Genomic DNA, 19,691 nt, shown 5'->3' with positions numbered 1-19,691 from the left:
TGAGCTTTTGGGGTGGACTGACTATTTGGCACATTAAAGCTAATGTATTATAGATTAATATGACCTGAACAATACCACCTTTTCTTCACATTTTACTTTCCAAGTCAGAAAAAAAAGACTTTAATGGAAAAGAACAAGCGGCAATAGATAGTGTATTACCAAGATTTATGTATGTGTGTATTGTGCATTCACACAAAATCCTTAGGAATTTGAAACCCATGTTGGGTCATACTGAGGTTCTGATTCCAGTCTGAAGAATCTATAGTCTTCATCATTTTACTTAAGTAAAAATATACATGATATTCTAATTCAAGTACAAGTGAATTTTACTTGAAATATTGATATAGGCAAAAATATGAATGTAATCATTGATATGCAAGTAAAATGTAGGTGAGAGGATCAACTTAAATTCTATTGCTTTGCCAAAAAAGGTTATGTAAAAAAAAAAAAAAAAAAGCCCTACATAATACCATGGTTTCTAACATTTGATAAATAATGTAGCCAGAAACACTTTTAAGGTAAAGAGTAAATATTAAAGACTATATATATAGGTAGACGCAGATAGTGATATAGATCAATTGATATTATAGAAGCCTTGGAGAAATACACCATTTGTTTTTTCCTTAATGTACCTGTAAATAACTTTGCCTAAAAGCCCCTGAAAAATTATGCTAAACTTTTATCAGAGGAAATAGCTGTCTTGGCCATAGGATACATTTGTCAAGAACGGACCAGCTAGCACTTCAATTCAGCAAATATTTTTAATATATATTATCAGGGCTCAGAAATAGAAATCTGAAAATAAATGTTGTCATGTTGGATTTATGGTTCTTTATCCTTAAAAATGTTTCTTGGAGTTCCCATCGTTGCTCAGCAGAAACGAAGCTGACTAGTATCCACAAGGACTCAGATTTGATCTCTGGCCTAGCTCATTGGGTTAGGGATCTAGCATTGCCATGAGCTGTGGTGTAGGTAGCACATGCTGCTTGGATCTGTCATTGCTGTGGTGGTGGTGTAGGCCAGAAGCTACAGCCCCAATTCCACCCCTAGTCTGGGAACATCCATATGACACAGGTGCAGCCCTCAAAAGACAAAACGAACAAACAAGCAAACAAAAATATTTCTTAGCAGATGAAATGTGGCTTAGCACTTTTGAACCTGAAATAAAATTAGCCAAATTAAAGCCTGTGCTAGCCAACCCTTTTTATTCCCATAGTGAGTAATTATAAAACTATGTTAATGATTCAAATTACTTCAATTAATCATATTTTTTGCCTGTGAAAGTATACCAAAATCTCTTTAGCTCTTTTAAAAGAAATTTTAAAGGACTGAAGTAAAATTATTCTATAACTATCTATAGCTATAATTCTTAAAATACTTTTATTATAGGCATTTTACATTTAAAGCAAGTCTTTGTAATATAATATTACCTTGAAATATTTCAAAGCCCTGATATATAAGTATATATATATATATATGTGTGTGTATATATATATACACACACATATATACTTTATATCAATAAAATATAATTTTTAACTTGTTAAAAACCAGTATCCTCTAGGTTTAGAACAGCAGCTGGTTTGACAGTTGCTATATTAACAGTGGGAAAGACAGAATCATGGCCAAGAAAACAAGGGCAAATCTTACTTGCATATAAAGCATCACATGAAGCTGTATAGAAGTCATTTCAGCATATCTACAATTTAAATATGTTATGCCCAAAGACTGCTGGAATTTAAATATAGCAGCCTTAATATTTTGACCTTAAAATATGACTCAATCATTGATACGGAGAACAAACAGGTAGTCTCCAGAGGGGAGGAGTTTGGGGAGGGGTGAGATAAGTAGGTGAGGGAGATTAAAAAGTACAAGCTTCCAGTTACAAAATAAATGAGTCATGAGTATGAAATGTACAGTGTTTAGAATTTGGTCAATGATAATACATAATCTGTATAGGATGACAGTAACTGGACTTACCATTGTCATCATTTCGAAGTGCATAGAATCTAATATTGAATCACTATTTTGTGCACCAGGAACTAACGTGGTATTGTGGTTGAAATATACTTCAAAAACAAAGAAATAAGCTCATGGGGAAAGAGATCGGTTTTGTGGTAACCAGATGTGGGGGGTGGGAAATTGGATAAATATGGTCTAAATGTACAAACTTCCAGTTATAAGACAAACAAGTACTAAGGATGTAATGTACAACACAATAAATATAATTAATATTGCTCTACTTTATATATGAAAGTCATTAAGAGAGTATAAACTGGGAGTTTTCGCTACAAGAAAAAAATATTTTTAGAGGGTTTTTCTTTTATCTTGTATCTATATGATATGATGAACTGTCACTAAACTTTTATTGTAATCATTTCATGATGTAAGTCAAACAATTATGCTGTAGACCTTAAACTTATACAGTGTTGTATGTCAATTATATCTCAAAAAACTGGAAGAAAAAACATGACAAATGTTAATGTGGAAAAAAATGTAGTTATTAAAGAGGCAAAGTTGGATTGGAACTCATTCAGTTGACATGATGCTAAATTTAGTGATAGAGATAATTTTTGTGATAGAGCTGCAGCTCTAGGAGGGAGCTAGCTAACTGAGTGACATCATTCTGCTTTGGTATTGGGGATAGTTGCTATGTCTTTCTCTAGGATAGAGCTACATGCAAGGTCTGGCAGAAGAGGGCCTGGTACTTTTCAGGGATGTTTCCCTTATGTGGTGACATTCAAAGTGAGATCTGAATAACAAGTAAGGAGAATCTGAGAAAGTCATTCAAAAGTAGTAGGAACTGATTGTGCAAACCCCAAGGCAAAATAAAATAGACAAAAAAATCAGTTTAGTTTACGACCATTCATTAGTAATTCATTTGTTCAACAAATATTTATTGAATGTTAGCCAGTTGAGTGCAGATATATATAAAAATGTCATCCAAACTTGAGTCAACCAGTTTTTTGAACTATTTTGTGACAATGTGCAACAAAATTTCCTGAATTTCACCCCTCCTACCCTACACCAGTAATAGGAGTATTTTGCTTTTGTTTTCATTTTTTTATGCCCAGAAATTAAATATTTTGTAATTACATGCTAAAATAGTAAATATATTACATAAAATGCATTGGAAATGGAATCATTTAGGTTTCCTTCTAAATAATCCATAAAAATGTTTTTTTTTTATTACTGATAAAATTGCAAACAATGTTCTGAGGTTTACTTTTGCAATTCAAAGCTGAAACTAAGACATCATATATGGGCTCAAACATTTACCTCATAAATATTGTTATCACTACACCAACCAAAGAAGATGAGCAATAGCAGGGAACCTAAGAAAACATATGGGTCCATATTACAAATACTGTTTTACAATTGAAAACAGAATCACTTTTTGATCAATCAGTAACTCCTTTTTTTAAAACTAAATACTATGGTGACTAACACTTTAATGAACGTAATTACAGAACTTAAAGAATTTAGCAAGGTAAGCAATTAAGTGCCCCCAAGAGGTAAGGGGCTCAACAGAATGAGCTTGGGGAGGGTTGGATGGGAACATTTCTTCTCTCTGCATGTTTTCAGGGGAGGAGACACTTATTTGGGTATCATTTCAGGGCTTTTGTCCTACTCTTTTGTGCAGTCTGGTCCAGGAAAGTAAGAAAGACTCATTAAATAATATTTTGGGAAAGCATGTGGACATTGATGACTAACTTGTTGGGTCCTGTTCTTTTCTAATCAACCTTCCTGAACAGAGGTACCTTCTCCTCTACTGAGAAGTCTGAGGTTGTACTGGTTCATTTTAGTCTAATGTGGATATTAGGAAATTACACATTACACTTATACTCCATCCTCCCACTTTTTATCTCCAATGAATAAAGCTGAAATTTGATCACCATCTGTTTGATCACTGAGTCTATCTCTCACCTGCTTTGGCACCAGTACTGGCTTTGTAATGGCCAAGAAATTAAAACCCACTCTGTCTCAGTTTACTCCAAGTAAAATGAAGATAATATTTTTGAAGATCCATACCATTAAATGTCTTTTAAATGATTAGCTCTATTTGATACTATTGATCACTATTGTAACCATTGTTAAATAAATAAACATTATTTATCCCTTTACAACTTCAATAGTGAGATCAGAAATGCATTTAGAGTTCATCTTATTCAGGTTTTCATTGAATAAAGAAAGAAATTTGATATCATTTAAAGCACAACAGAAAGGCCCTGTGTGATTTAGATTATAGGATGCAATATTCTAGATGAGAGGTGAGCCTGATAAAAGCTTAAACAGCAATTTTCAGAGATAGACTGAATGTGGCAGAGAAATTGCTTTGGAAAATCCTTTCAGGACCACTCAGGTATTTATAATACTTTCCACAAACTTAACCACTCTCCATCATTAGGCAGAAACCTTCACTAAGGTCAGATTACCTCTGCAATTGCCAACAGTCAGGCTGTCCATTTTTTCTTACATAGGTATTTCCTATAGGTAGTGGGTTGAATGATGACCCCCCAACATGATCTCTCCAGGTCCTATTCCCTAGAGCATAGGAATATTATCTTATTGAGGAAAAAAGTTTTTGTAGATTTAATAAAGTTAAGAATCTCAGAATCTAATAAAAATGATACAAAATACCTTATTTATAAAACAAAAACAAACTCACAGATTTCATAATCAAATGTACGGTTACCACAGGGGAAACTGTGTGTGGGGTAAATTAGGAAGATGAGAATAACATAGACATACTACTGTATATAAAAGAAATAATTAACAAAGACCTACTGTAAGGTATAGGGAACTCTACACAGGCCATTATAGATAAAAAGAATAGATATATGTATCTGTATAATGGATCCACTTTGTTTTACACCTGAAATGAATACAACATAAGTCAACTTTACTCTAATAAAATTCATTAAAAAAAAGAATCTTGAGATAAGGAGATTATCCTAGATTGTGTGCATCCAAAATCCAATGATGTGTCCTTACAACAGTAACAGAGAGGGCAATCTGGGACAGACAGAAGAGGAAGAAGGAATGTTCCCCAAAAGGCAGAGGCTGGAGCGATGTGTCCATAAGTCAAAGAAACCAGAAATCCTCATGGCCAACAGATACTGGAAGAAGCAGAGATTTGGAAACTCTTCTAGTCTTCTAGAAGAGATTGGGGCCCTGCTGACCTCCAAAACTGTAACCTCCAAAACTGTGAAAAAATTAAGACTTGTGACCTCCAAAACTGTGAGAAAAAATAGCTTTTCTTATTTTAAGCCAATTTGTTTTGGTAGGTTTTTTTTGTATGCTTGTTTCTTTTTTAATAACAGCCAAAGGAAACTGTTGCAGATTGTGGAACCAAGAAGTGGAGTATAGATGTAACAAATACCTAAATACGTAGATGTGGTTTTAGAATTAGGTAATGGTTAAAGGCTGGAAGGACTTGGAGAAGCATGGTAGAAAATGTCTGGATTGCTTTTGAAAAGATTGTTGGTACTAAAGTCAATTCTGGTGAAGACTTAGATGAGAATAAGGAGCATGGTAGAGAATGTGTAATTCCTTAGAGAAAAATATATATTGTCATAAATAGAATATTGGATGTTAAATGTACTTCTAGAGATGACCCAGAAAGAAATGATGAACAAGTAATTGGAAATCTAAGGAAAGACAATCCCTGTTACATTATGCCTAGAAACATGGTTGAATTATTTTTTCTTGTTATATGGAAAGCAGATTTTTTTAAATGGTGGACTTTCATATTTTGCTAAGGTGATTTCCAAACAAAAGCTTTGATAGTTGTATCCTTTTCCTGTTTGTCATAGAAAGGTAAGATGGAAAAGATAAATTGAGGAAGGAACTGTTAAGCAAAAAACAATCATCAGTTGGTGATTTCAGAATTCCTCAGCCTGTCCAAATTGCAAAACAAACAAAAACTGTTAAGTTTGAAGGTTGACTGTTGAGACAGTGTGCTCTGGAGATAGAGCCAAGAGTATGTCTGGACAACTTTATGCTGAAAGTTTATGAATTATGGATCAATTCAAAGACTTTAATGAAATTAAGAACAGAGATAGGGTTATCCAAGAAAGATGTGTTAAAGACCTTCTTGTCTAATGATCTGGATTACCATGACATACACAGAAGACCTACAGGGTTATTGAGACTGTTATACCAGCAGGAATAAGGCCAGCTTGTTTTGGAAGCAGCTGGTTAGGAAGATATGATAGAAAACTGTTAGAGTTCCAAAATTCTGTAGATAAGCAACAGGAATGTACAGCTACTTAGCAGCAAACATGTGATTCCTCAAGGAAAAGGAAGAACAATATTGAAATCGAGACAAATGGAGTCTCAGGCCCAAACAGTGGAAACACATGCCCAGACAGTGGAGCTATGAGTATCAAATAATTATGCTAAGGCCTTGAAACATAATAAAATGTGTCTTGCTAGATTTTAAATTTGCTTGGACTGGTGACTTTTAAAAAAATTATTACTTACAACTTCTCTTTTTTTGGAATGAAAATGTCTATCCTATGATAGTGCCCCCTTGGTATTTTGGAAGCAGATAACTTTTTTTCCATTTTGACAATTCCACAAATGGAGAGCAATTTTGTCTCAAGGTGGATCATTCCCAGAGTCTATCCTATATCTGACATAAGAGTTAAATGAGTGATAATATGTTAACTTTTAAGCTCATCATATGTAGATGATATTAAGGACATGGAATTTATGTTGTAATAGGTTTAGACTAGGGAAATTAGAGACATGTTGAATCTACTTTGCATATAGGATACACATGAATTTTTAGACTGTAGCAGGTGAAATGGTGGCTCCCATAAAGATAACTCCACATATTAAACCCTGGAAACTGTGAAGATTAACTTACTTGGAAAAACAGTCTTTGAAGATATTTTTAAATTAAGAATTCTGAGAGGAAGCTATAATGCTTGATTATCTGGGTGGCCTAAATCCACAGACTGTGGTATAAGGATTGACGGGCCAATTGGGACCTGCTGTGTAGCACAGGGAACTCTACCCAAAATTATGTGATAATATATAAGGTAAAAGAATCTGAAAAAGAATGGATGTGTGTATATTTATAATGGAATCACTTTGTTGTAGAGCAGAAATTATCACAATGTTTTAAATCAACTACACTTTGATAAAACTTAAAAAAAAAGGAAAAACAACAACAAAAAAACAGGCGTGGGGGGGGGCAACACAGAGGAGTTTTTGAGCCAAAGACAAAAAGATAGAGAAAAGAGGAGATGGAAATGTAACCACCGAGGTGAAGATAGGAGTGATGTGACCATTTTCCAAGGAAGCCAAGGTTTATAAATGGGTACCAAGAGCTGTAAGGGTTAAAGGATGGAATTATATCTGCAGTGTCCAGAGGCAGTGAGTCCTTGGACTTCTGCCTTCCAAAATTGCTAGAAAATAAATTTTTTTTTTCTTTTAAAGCACAAAGTTTGTGTTAATTTGTTATTACAGGAAACTAATTCTCTTAAAATCTTGCACATTTACTCTCATATAGGTTTCTGCTTCTTTGAAGGCATGGGCTAACACAACTGAGAAAGAACATTTTGTTATCTGAAGCTGATAATCAATATTTTTATTTAAGATACATTTAATATAAGATGTTTATGGAGTTCCTACTGTGGCACAGTGGGTTAAGAATCCAAGTGGCTTGGGTTGCTACAGAGGTGTAGGTTCAATCCCTGATCCAGCACAGTGAGTTAAAGGATCTGGCCACAACTGTGGTATAGGTTGAAGCTACAGCTCAGATTCAGTCCCTGGTCTGGGAACTCTTCCATATGCTGCAGGTGCAGCCATAAAATAAACATACAAACCAACAAACCAAAAAACAAACAAACAAACTAAACAAACAAATATTTAAATGGGAAATCATGTAGGAAGTTTGATGCACGAGTCTAAAGGTCTGTGGAGACACCAATCACAGAAAACTAAATATAGGAACACTGACACATTGATGAAACTTAAAGATATGAACTGTTTGAGGTACCCTATTAAAATGGTGTAAATAAATGGGATGAGATTGGTGAGTCTTGCCCTGGAGTACCGTAGCATTTTAGCAAGAGAAAATGAACTAGTGAAAGAGACCAAGAAGGAAGACGTAGTAAGGTCTTAGGGTTTGTCTTCTGGACAGTGACTAACTCCCTTTTCATCTTTAACATCATCCCTTAGCACCTAACTTAGCCTTACTTCATTTCTATCCTCCACTTTCTCCTGGATTTATCTTCACAGAAGTTAAGACTGGTTTGTAATGATGATGATTAGTTTATATATTTCTGTAGGATTTCTTTAAACTGAAATAGTTACTGCTGTTTTTCTCTAAAAAAATCTTTTGAAATATTTCATAAAGGAGCTGTATCAAAATATCACTGGAACCAAAATACCATATCAATATAGTTATAAAAATGACATTTTTCTAATCATTGCACAAAGGGAGAATGAGCACATAGGAGAGGTGCTGGAGAGATCTGCATTAGAAAGTAATAAGTGCTCTGGAAATTTGGTTAGATCAAATTTCTCCAGTTACTCTCACTTGCTGCCACACATTCTACAGTATCTCCACCAGCTTTCATGTTGTTAGATGACTTCATCTCATCTCTCTCAATTGCCTTATTTTCTCTCTGGGTCAAAGAGGCATTGCAAAAAATAATCATCGTTTTTCACTCATCTCCCATATGAATACAAACATTTGTATATTAGAGTCTGCTGATTGCTCCCAACACTCAATATTCATGCTCCTCTGCTTCAGTCAGGGCATTTGGTCACCTAGAAGAAAGGCAAAATCCCTCAGCTTCCCTTGTAGCTGGGTGTGGCTTTGTTACTAAATTATAACTGATGGAAAACAAGTAGAATTACCACATGGCAAATTCCACAAATATTCTCTGAAAGAGTAAATATAAAGACCATTTCACCCTTCATCCTTTCCCAGTGGTTGAGATGCAGATGTAATGTTAACCTTATAAGTAAAACCACAGTAGAGGAGCAAAAAGATTAAAAGGAACTATGTTCCTTGGGAAACAGGCATTCAAACAGTTTACAAGCCTGTGCTACCTTCTCAAGACCATTTAAGTGAGATTGTGCATTTCATTTATACCATTTTATATAGATGTCTTTGATGTTCACATATGAAGCTAATCTTGACTGATACAGGTATTTATTTATTTATTTATTTATTTTTAATTTGGAACTAGGTTGCTGGAAGTAAGAGAATACGTGTCATTGGCTTGATGGAAATTGTCCAGCAGCAGATGGCAAGGACTCTCATTATGAACTTACAATGCAGTAGTAAAATACGGTAAAAATCCTATTTCCCTCAGAAGGCATATCAGGTGCAGGTGGAGTTGTATGATAATAAGTTACAAGAAATTGCTCTGGGCTGGTATATGTTTCTTCAAAATGTGTATGTTGAAGTACCTCATTCCAGTACCTCAGAATGTAAGGGTATGTGTAGATAAATTACTTCCATGTGTAATTAATTAAAAATAATGTCATTAGAGTAGAGCCTCTTCCAATATGCCTTGTGTCCTTATAACAGAAGATTAAGAAATAGACTCAAAACAGAGGAATGACCATGTGAAGACACAGAAGACAGCTATCTCTAAGGGAAGGAGAAATGTCTCATAAGAAATCAGCCCAGCTGATAACTTGATCTTGGAAACAAATTTATGTTGTTTAAGCCACCCAGGCTGTGGGATGGATGACCTAACAAACTAACATAGAGGTAATCACAGCATATCATATGTTAACTATTCTTGCCACTAGCAGGAAAATCTGAAAAGAAAGAGTAAATTAGCATATGCGGAAACCCTTGCTAAGAGAGATGAGAAGAATGAAGAGCGTAGCTATGTCAAGGAAGACCTCTGAAGACAGTAGACACTTAATTATTAACAGCAGTCCAGTGATGGGGCACATTTCTGGGTTGAAAAGCCAACTGCTTCTTTATCGTACAGGGAAGCAGCTCCCAAGGTAAAGCATTAGCAAAAGATAAAGCTGTGACTCTTATCTTTTTCCAGTGCCTGTCATTATGAGTTAGCCAAGCTATGGAAAGCAGCCTGGGTAAAACAGCTGATGTGGATTCCTGTCTCACCCCACACTCCGCCCCTCACCTTTTAAAGGATTTCTGGTTATTTAACACAAAACCAGGAGAGATGAGGTTGTGAATAGAACTCAAATCATGTAAGTGTTCAGACTTAAAATTTAATCTAGTAAGGAGATCAATGTAAAGCAATCCTGTCTTGATTGCTTGGTGCTACCACTTAGTCTAGACCTTGGAAGCAACAGAAATTTGCATCTTACAATGACAGAACATGTCTCCTTTTCTTTTCCCCCAATACCATCTGCTCTTTGCAGTCTAAAGTTGGTAGATACATGGAGCCTTTTTACACCTTTGACCAGAGACACCTGTTCCTGTTCAAAGGCTAATAAAGCCTTTCTTATCTCTCCAGGAGCCAAGGTTTACATTCCTGGTTGTAAAATTGCTCCTTCTTTCACAGGAGGATATGTGTTTACACTCCAGAATAAAAGATAAGCTCTTTCTCTTAACGCCAGAGGGGAGCAGGAAATGCATCTGCACCTATATAAGCTTCATGATTCATCATTTCAGAGTCCCTGTCCTGTCGTGCCGACCACTCTGTGTCTTCACGGAACATTTGCCTCTCATTACAAAGCCCCATGAGGGATACAGCAAGAGCACTAGGCATTCTAAAAGTAAATAAAGTAGGTTTTTTTGTCTCTGATTATTATCTGTTATTTCTGCTACTGTGTGTGCGTGTGTGAGTGTATGTGTTTTTATCAATCTCTCTATCCATCCTCCAATCTTTATACCCATTTAAATCTATATCTTTCTATTTATCTGTCTCTATCTATCTATATGACTGTGAAAATAGGGCAACATCTGAAACTCTTCACAGCTTCAGATCCTAACAGGTCTATATAGGATCAAAAGGCTATCAGAAAGAGCAAAGTGAGGTGTTCTAAAATTGTTGTTGTTGAGAATTCTGCTGCAAAAATTTAAACAAAACAAAACAAAACAAAAATTTTTGCAAGACTAGCCTGCAACCCCTCAAAATCTTTTTTAGGCCAACAAACCTACATCAATATAATTGCCATTTTAAAGCCATTCAGCCTCTAAAAAGGACATCTGTTTCATTGCCAACTTCACATGTGGACAGAGAGTATAATGGACAAAAATAAACCTTCCAGAAAGAAGGATCCAGAGGCCATGGAGAAAAATGAATAAGGTAACTCACGCCAGAGAACAAATCCAGGCACTAACAGATGGTCTAACAGGAATTAACTATACTGCCAGTGAAAGGAGCCTTCATTCCTTCCCCAGCTAATGACTGCCTTGTGCTTCCCATTCTTCCTTTTCCGAATGCGGGTTGTGAAATGGGTTACTCATTACCTCTGTACAATTGCATATTGGATGTGTTAAAGGTACATAACTTGAATTTTAATTTACAGGTGTAGAGTAAGTTTTTCTACCTAGAACAGCCCTTGAATAGGAAATGTGAAAACTGACTGCTGTGTTTTATCACAAGCATTATTACCAGCAAAAGCTATTAAGGATCTTTGACTGAATTCACTATGTCACTGGACTGACCAGTGACAATGCCTCTTGTTTGAATCATTTGTATGAAGATCCCTAGACTTCTTCCTTCCTAACCAGAAAACGACTTTTTAATCACATTAAGCATAACTAAGAAGAAATGACATAACATACTTTCACTCTTTCTAGTGGTTAGATACCTTTAATTTGCCCACTTAGTGAATCCCACCCCTCCCCTCACTTGTATGCTTTCTTGCCTGGCAAGTTAAATTCAGTTTGCTGTTATTGTTTTGTATTGTTCATTTTTAAAGACTACTTGAGGTCATTGCTTACAGAGATCACAGTACAACAAAGAGCTATGCATGGACCTGATAGAAGGGACTATGTGTCACACAGAATCTCAGAGACTGAGTTGAATGAAGTAACCAGTTTAGACTTTAGGACTTTTTGGCCCTAGGAAAGAAGCTGAATGTGTGCAATAGGAAAATGAATGGCATAATTATGTAGTTAAGAGAGCTTTTTGCATAATACATTCCCTTCTCTTCTTGGATATCATTAGACTGTTACATATTTTACTGCCACATAGTATTTTTCAGCCTTGTTGGTACAGCTATTAAAAAAAAGTTCTTACCAATGGGAAGTAAGTAGAGGTATATGCAGCTTCCAGGAACATTCTGTAAATGATAGTTAGCATGCCACTTTTACCCTTTCTTCTTTGACCTGCTCTTTCTTGATGACCAGAATGCAAATGAGATGGTTGTACTGGTTCTGCCAACGGGCAAGTTGACCTTGGGAATGGAGGCACAAGGTGGGACAAGGTAAAAGTAATGAATGTTGAGCTTTGTGGACCAAAGTACTCTATTGTGCTCAATTTCTATATATCTGAATTCCCATTTGAAAAGATAAAGTTCTATTTTCTAAAGATATTGTTACTTGTAATCCTTGTTATTTATGGTCAAGCCTAATTATAAGTAGACAATATCAGACAACACTTTTAACCTTTTCTCATTTTTTTCTGGACACCACCAGAAGTCCATTCAAGAGCACAGCCATAATTCAAAATGTATATTTATATCTATAGTTACTTTTCTAAAATCTAAAATTTAGAGCTCACCATCACAATCACATTTTTCTTCAATTCACTAAAACTCATGGAATCTACCTTTTATTTCTATCAGCATCTTCACTCACTATAAGACATCACCTCTCACTGATGTCTTTCTCCTCTAAACTGAGCACTTATGTTTTATGGAATGCATTATGTTACTGTGTTAACACAAGTGAATTATATTTTGTAGTAGTTCCACAGTATTTTTGTTATATTCTTTTGACGGCTATGATAGGACTATGATAGCACTAAATTAAACCAATTATAAATACTAATTATAGGCACCACTGACTGAGGTATACTGTATGTCAAATACTATAATATTTGATTCCATTTTCAAACCATCACACAAGTAATCAATGATAGCGTGTGGTGGGTTGAACTCCTAAAAATTATGTCTTATCTCCCAGAATATGTAAGAGTGACCTTATTTGGAAAAATCATCTCTGAAGATTTAATTAAAATGAAGATCTTAAATTGAGATCATCCTGGATTAGGGTAGACACTAAGTTCAATGTCAGTTTTCTTACAAGAAACAGAAGACTAGAAGACACTGGAGATATACAGAGAGGAAGACCAAGTGGAGACAGAAAAAAGGACATGTGGAAATAGAGGCTGAGATTAAAGCAATCTGTCTACAAGCCAAGGAATTTCAGGGTAGCCTCAGCCACCAGAAGCATGGAACAGATTCTCCCTCAGAGCATCCAGAAAAAAAAAATCTTGCCAACCCTGCAATTACTTAATATTCGAATTCTGACCTCCAGGACTTTGAGAAAACAAATTTATGCTGTTTTAAGACATCTAATTTGGAGTTCCTGTCGTGGTTCAGTGGTTAACGAATCTGACTAGCATCCACGAGGATGCAGGTTCGATCCCTGGCTGCAGATGTGACCCTAAAAAGCAAAAAAAGAAAAAAAAGAAAAGACATCTAATTTGTGGTAAGTTGCCATGGAAGCCATAGGGAACTAACGTAGATTTTGCTACCAGAAAGTAGGATGCTGCTATAACAAATACATAAAATATTAAAAAATACAGAAATGGCACTGCTTTGGGGTAATAGATGGAGGCTTGTGGAATCTAGAGACATATCCATGATTTGTCTTGAAAAAATGGTTGGTAGAAACATGGATGTTAAAGACAATTCTGGTATAAGATCAAGAATTGGGGGACTGTAGAGAAGTTTCTATCATCTTAGAGAACATATTGTCAGGAAGAGAAATGTGGTAACTTAATGCTTCTGGTGAGTGACAAAATGAAGCATATGATACTGTAAATTGGAGGGAAGGTGATCTCTGTTACAAAGATTCAGAAAACTGCACTGAATTGTGTTCTACTCTTAGGTGTTCTATTGTTGGGTGTTATGTGATGAGCTTGGATATTAATCTGAGAGATTTTTAAGGAATATGCTAAAGCTGAAGTCTAGTTTCTCCTTACTGCTCATAGTAAAATATGAAAGGAAAAAGGTAAATTGAGGAAGGAACTGCTAGCAAGAAGGAACTAGCATTTGATTTGGAAGATATTTAGCCTACCAAGATTGCACAGGGTACTAAAATTCAGTAATCACTGTTGTAAAAGATGCTCTGAAGGTAGAGTAAAGGATGTGGCTGGATAATCTTTTATGAAGAGATTAGGTATGTGATCCATGGATCCACTCAACCATCTTAGTAGAAGCCAGAAGTAGAGACAGGCTTATTTAGGAAATACTTGTGCACAATGCTCTTTTTGTAGCATGGACTGCCTCAACATCCACAGGAGACTCAACATTTTTGAGAATGTTATAAAGCAGAAACACCACCAACTTGGACTGAAAGGGAAAGACATAGAATAAAATTAAGGTAGGTTGTCAGTCTGGGATTCTACACTGAGGAAATGGGCTGAGAGTTATTAGGCTGGAAACATGTGCTAACCTTCAAATAAAGGCGGGATGACTCCAAAGATGCTAAGAGAAATGGATCAACTGCCAAAAGTAAGAGAGAAATGGAGCAGATCGATTCACAAGAACCTTCAGAAGAAATGAACCTTGCTGACATCTAGATCTCAGACTAATGGCCTCTAAATCTGTGAGTGAAAGCCACCCAGTTTGTGGTGATTCTTTATGGCAATGCTAAGAATCTGATATATAAGGTATTTACTTTACATGTGACCACATGAAGCCTTGAGGAGTTTAAAGAACATCACCTTAGTCACACAACTATTAGTTAATAAAGTAAGCTTTTGGACCCAAAGAGTCCTCTCCAGAGAATTATTTATTCAATGCAAACTCTAGAGAGATACTTTACTTCTTTGTTCAGTTCAACATGTAATGATGGACTAAACAGATAATCAGGAAATCCATTTAGTTTGCAGTTAATCCCGTGTGTTCTAGATACAGATTTTTTAGGCAATTATAACCCCTATAAAAGTTGCAACACACATGTGACTAAAGTACAAACCATAGTATATATGACTAGAAACAAGATAATACCAATGAAAGATTGCAGAGCAACCTCAACCATAAATGACACTATCTTAATAGAATTCATGTGCACGTGGCCTTGTGAGGAACAAGAGACAGGACGATAATTCACGATTTGCGTCAAGAACTTGACACATTCTATGGGTTTGCCATAATCAGAATCATTATATTTTCATTGCTAGTACAAAATAAGTAAAGAAACTAGGAAATAGGTTGCATTGGTAAAATACCATGATTGGGTCTTACATACCTGCCATTGTTCTTTTTCTTACTGATGTCAGAGACCTAAGTGTTTCACTAGCCTTAGAAATAGTATATGCTTCAGAATTTTATATATTTTATGTAAAAACATAGAAAATAACTTTTCATGTACATAGACAAACTATGTGTGTATATACAATGTGTATACATATAACATACAATTTTTTTAATTGAAGGATTTTTGAAAACCGGGTCTCTAACTTTCTCATTTTGAACTGAGGAAATGCAGATTAGTGGCATACAAAAGTTCACCTACACAGATTAGTGTAGAATTTGGACCAGGATAAAATTCCTCGATTCCCTTTTTAGTTCGGCTTTCTAGACACTCTACAATTGCTACACCTTTTATATGTTTCATGCTCCATATTCATTTGAGTGATGGAAAAAATATAAACTTGACTGTGCTTACCAATTAATTGTATCCTTCTAATGAAGCAGTCTGCCATTTGTGTTCATTTTTGGTTGTTTTATGCGCTAACATACATAGAAACAGCATCATAGAAGGACATTAATGTGTAGAAAAAATGTTTTTTACATACTTGCCTAAATTATGTATTTGATTAAAATTGCTTATACAGCCATGCCTTTCTACCCAGTAAAATGAAGCTCATGCATCAAGGTAATGACTAGACCTTTAGCATGATGTATTGTACAGCACAATACCTATAGAAATGAGCACAGAAAGAATAATTACAAAGGAAGTTTGTGTTTGAGAAAACAACTTTGCAGTTAGAGGCATGCTGGTATTTGTATGTTTGCCCTATGCATTTTCAACAATCAGCACAGCATTTTAACAATTAGAAGATATTACAAGCTATTAAATGTGATAATGAGTGTTTATGAAGAATATTTTAAAGTTACTATTTCATTTTATATTTATGTTGTCAAAAACATATAGCAACTATTTTGCTTATAAGCTAGTAGCGATTTATTTTCTAAGTCTAGCTAACATAATTTACTGGTGTGATTGTTTTGCCTCCCCAGGAACTCAATTCTATGGCACTAGGAATCAATACTGAAAAAAAATGTTTATTTAAAGAAATGCATTTGAAAATATGCAAAATTCTCTAGAATCTTTACGATATTAATTCAGTCTTCTGAAAATATTTTGTTGGCACATCTTTCTGAAACCTCGAAGCTCTCAACATACTACAAGGCAGAAGCTAAGGGCTGGCCTCCAACCAAAGTTCTGTCAGGCCAATTCTAGAAACTCAGTGGAAAAGAAATAGCTCAAATTCTAATCAGGGTTGCCAGAGATAGAGAAAATGGTAGGCAGAGTAGGAAATAAAATGTTTTTAAATAAATTGGTCATAATCAGTCAATGTAATTGAATAGTGAGAAAGCCGTCAACTGCATTAAACAAACCAAACTGATGAATTGTTAAGTTTGCAAAAACAAAGGCAAAATGAACACTGTAATAACATTTTTTGATATTTAATTACAGTTGCAGATTACAAATCCATTCAGAAAGGTAATCCTTTTTTAATTTTAATTTTAATCTCTACAATAGCCTTATTAGGTTGGAAATGCAAGAGTTTGCTTTCCTATCACTTGGATGAGAAAATAAACCTTTAGGAGGTAACATCAAATTAATGGCTAGAAGAGTGCAAAGGTGAGTGACAGTCATCTCTCAGTACTAGGTTTCATGGGTTCCTTGAACTTTCCATCACCCTAATTGGTAGTTACAAGCATAAAAATGCCACTTATGTTATATTAGAGGCAAATTGATTAATTGTGATTTCCTGAGCTACAGTTTACTGAAAGGTTATATAATGTTTTTGACTGTTAAGTCTGGGTTTCATAATGTTTTTGATTGTTGAATCTGGAGATTGTTTAAAGCTGAGCACCTCCCTCCCCCACCTAAGGAGATAATATTATTTCCATTAAAAGGTAATGGGATTAAAAAAAGCCAATTTTGTACAAAAACAATGATCCAATAAGCATATTTAGAAGATATTCAGAACAAGATTAAAGAGACTTATAGTAGAAACTGTGTGGTAATGGTGAGAAAAGTCACACCTGTTTATTGGGTATTGATTAGTCAACAAATAGCCTTTGAAAAGCACATTTAAAGGAAGCAATATGCAATTGAGTTGAAAAAATCTATACCTATAATGAACTTATACCAAGCATGTGAGCGTAGCTTTAGGAAGGTACAGCAAGAAACACATACAAATTCATATTAGGAAGGAAAGCAGCAAATATGAAAGAATATAAATGAGATTAAATACTATTATTTTATTCATACCTACATGGTCATTTACCTACTCCTAGGTAATAAGGAAATTAGAAACTTTAGCTTCAACTCTATTAATGTTCTAGGAATTTCCACTAGGAAAAAAAAATAAAACCTAGCCTTGATCTCTCAGCAGATTTTCACAACAATGCATCTATATTCAATAGTTTCTTGTTACATCCCCTTGAATGAGCCCTTGGCATCTCAAACTCAAAATCACAGTTTGAACTAGTTATTGGACTATCACTTCAGATCATCTCCTCTTAATGAGGGGCACCATTATATTCCACCCTATTTCCTAAACTTAAATCCTATGACCCCTTTATCTCTCCTTCCATATCAGCTATAGCCAAGGGATCACCAAATTTAATTTCAACGGTCTTAATAGTTTAGAAGACACTTACTTTTGTCCATCTAACTACAATGTGTCTCAGTTAATACTGTTAACATATCATGTTTGTATTACTAAAATATCTTCCAACTCTTTTTAATCATTTCTGTACTCTGTGTTAACAATGACTTTTTAAAATACCAATGCTTATAATACTACCTAATTAAAAATCCTTTTTTAAACTGTCTTCATGGCCCTCTAACTGAGCAAGTCATGATCTTTTCTATGCTTACCTGTCTTCATTATCCTTCACCAGTCACCTATACCTCCTTTCAAACTACTTGCAGACTACACTTTAATAGAACAAAATCCACTAGTTTGCTTTGTTCCTATTATTCCCCCATTTATAATTCTTATCCTTTCTCTTCTTCCACATTAGTAAACACACCAAAATAATTATTTGTTCTTTCTTTGGTAAACCTTTTTCTTTTCACTGCTAAAATAAGACTACAAGTTCAGTCATATCATCATGTAGGATATTTATACTAATACACTAATATAAAGTTCCAAAAAACTACTTACACATATATGGTGCCGAAATACATCTCTAGGGATCACCTACAAATATTTCAAGTGTTTTTTTGTGCTAGAAAAAAACAAAAGAGTGAAAGCCTTTTATGTAAGTTCTTAAAGAATAAGAAAGTATAGTCTTGGAGCTTAGTTCTCTGTATTAAAGACTTCCATAGCAGCTAAGCCTCTTCGACTTTTAGAAAATTGTGTTTTTCTTCTCCTCTTAGAAAAACCTCTTACATATGGTTTCATCTTTTTGCTAGTTTGCTTCTGTGAGGCACACAATTGTAACACAGCATGCTCCTAGGCTCTAGGTGGATAGATAAGGAGCATCTATAAATTAAAGCAAAACAAAACAAAAAAGAGGACTATACCCCATGTTTTATTTCTGTATATTTCTTATTTCCCCAATAGAAAATGGATTAAAAGCAAATCTGTTTTACAAAGCTAAGGATGAGATTTATTGTTTGGCTTAGAATACCATAGCATATTGATTTGAAAAAACAAGATACAATATAAGAGCCATGACTCTTTTCTATCTCTTGTGATAAAATCTATGTTAACTGCCAAATATGGACCTCTTCTGCTTGACTCTGTCTAGATTTTCTTTTTTCTATTATTGAAGATGAACTTATTGTTTTGACTCAATATTCTTATGCAAAATTAATAAAATCTCAATAATGTGATGAATCATTGAAACAAAGCAAATAGTCTTAATTTTTTGGAGGAGAAGATAGACCAAAGCCCACATACTATTGCTGAGCCATTGGTCATTGATGTCTAGAGCATGGTGTTATTAAATGTTTTCAGGCTGAAATGTGGTAGTTTGGGGGAAGGGTGTCCAGGTCAATCAGTGTTTTTACACAACTGAAAGTTAAATGCTTATATTAGTGACTGATATAGGAGAGAGAACCTAAAGAGCAGGAATGTCCTTTTGGGATTAAAGGCACTCTGTAAAAACGGAACGTTGATGCCTCTGATTTTGAAGTTTCTGGAAATAAATTGGTCAGAAAAATAAAAGTAAGATACCTAATAGGAAAGAAGATTTAAAAAAAGAAAAGAAAATATTGAATTTTATTTTTAAAAATAAATTTATAATAATTTAAAAATAAATGAAATATATCTTAGAATATAAATTTTTCTCTATTAATAAACCGAGGT

This window comes from Phacochoerus africanus, chromosome 1 (genome assembly GCF_016906955.1).
Source record: "Phacochoerus africanus isolate WHEZ1 chromosome 1, ROS_Pafr_v1, whole genome shotgun sequence".
Lineage (NCBI taxonomy): Eukaryota > Metazoa > Chordata > Mammalia > Artiodactyla > Suidae > Phacochoerus > Phacochoerus africanus.
Note: the sequence above shows the minus strand (reverse complement) of the source record.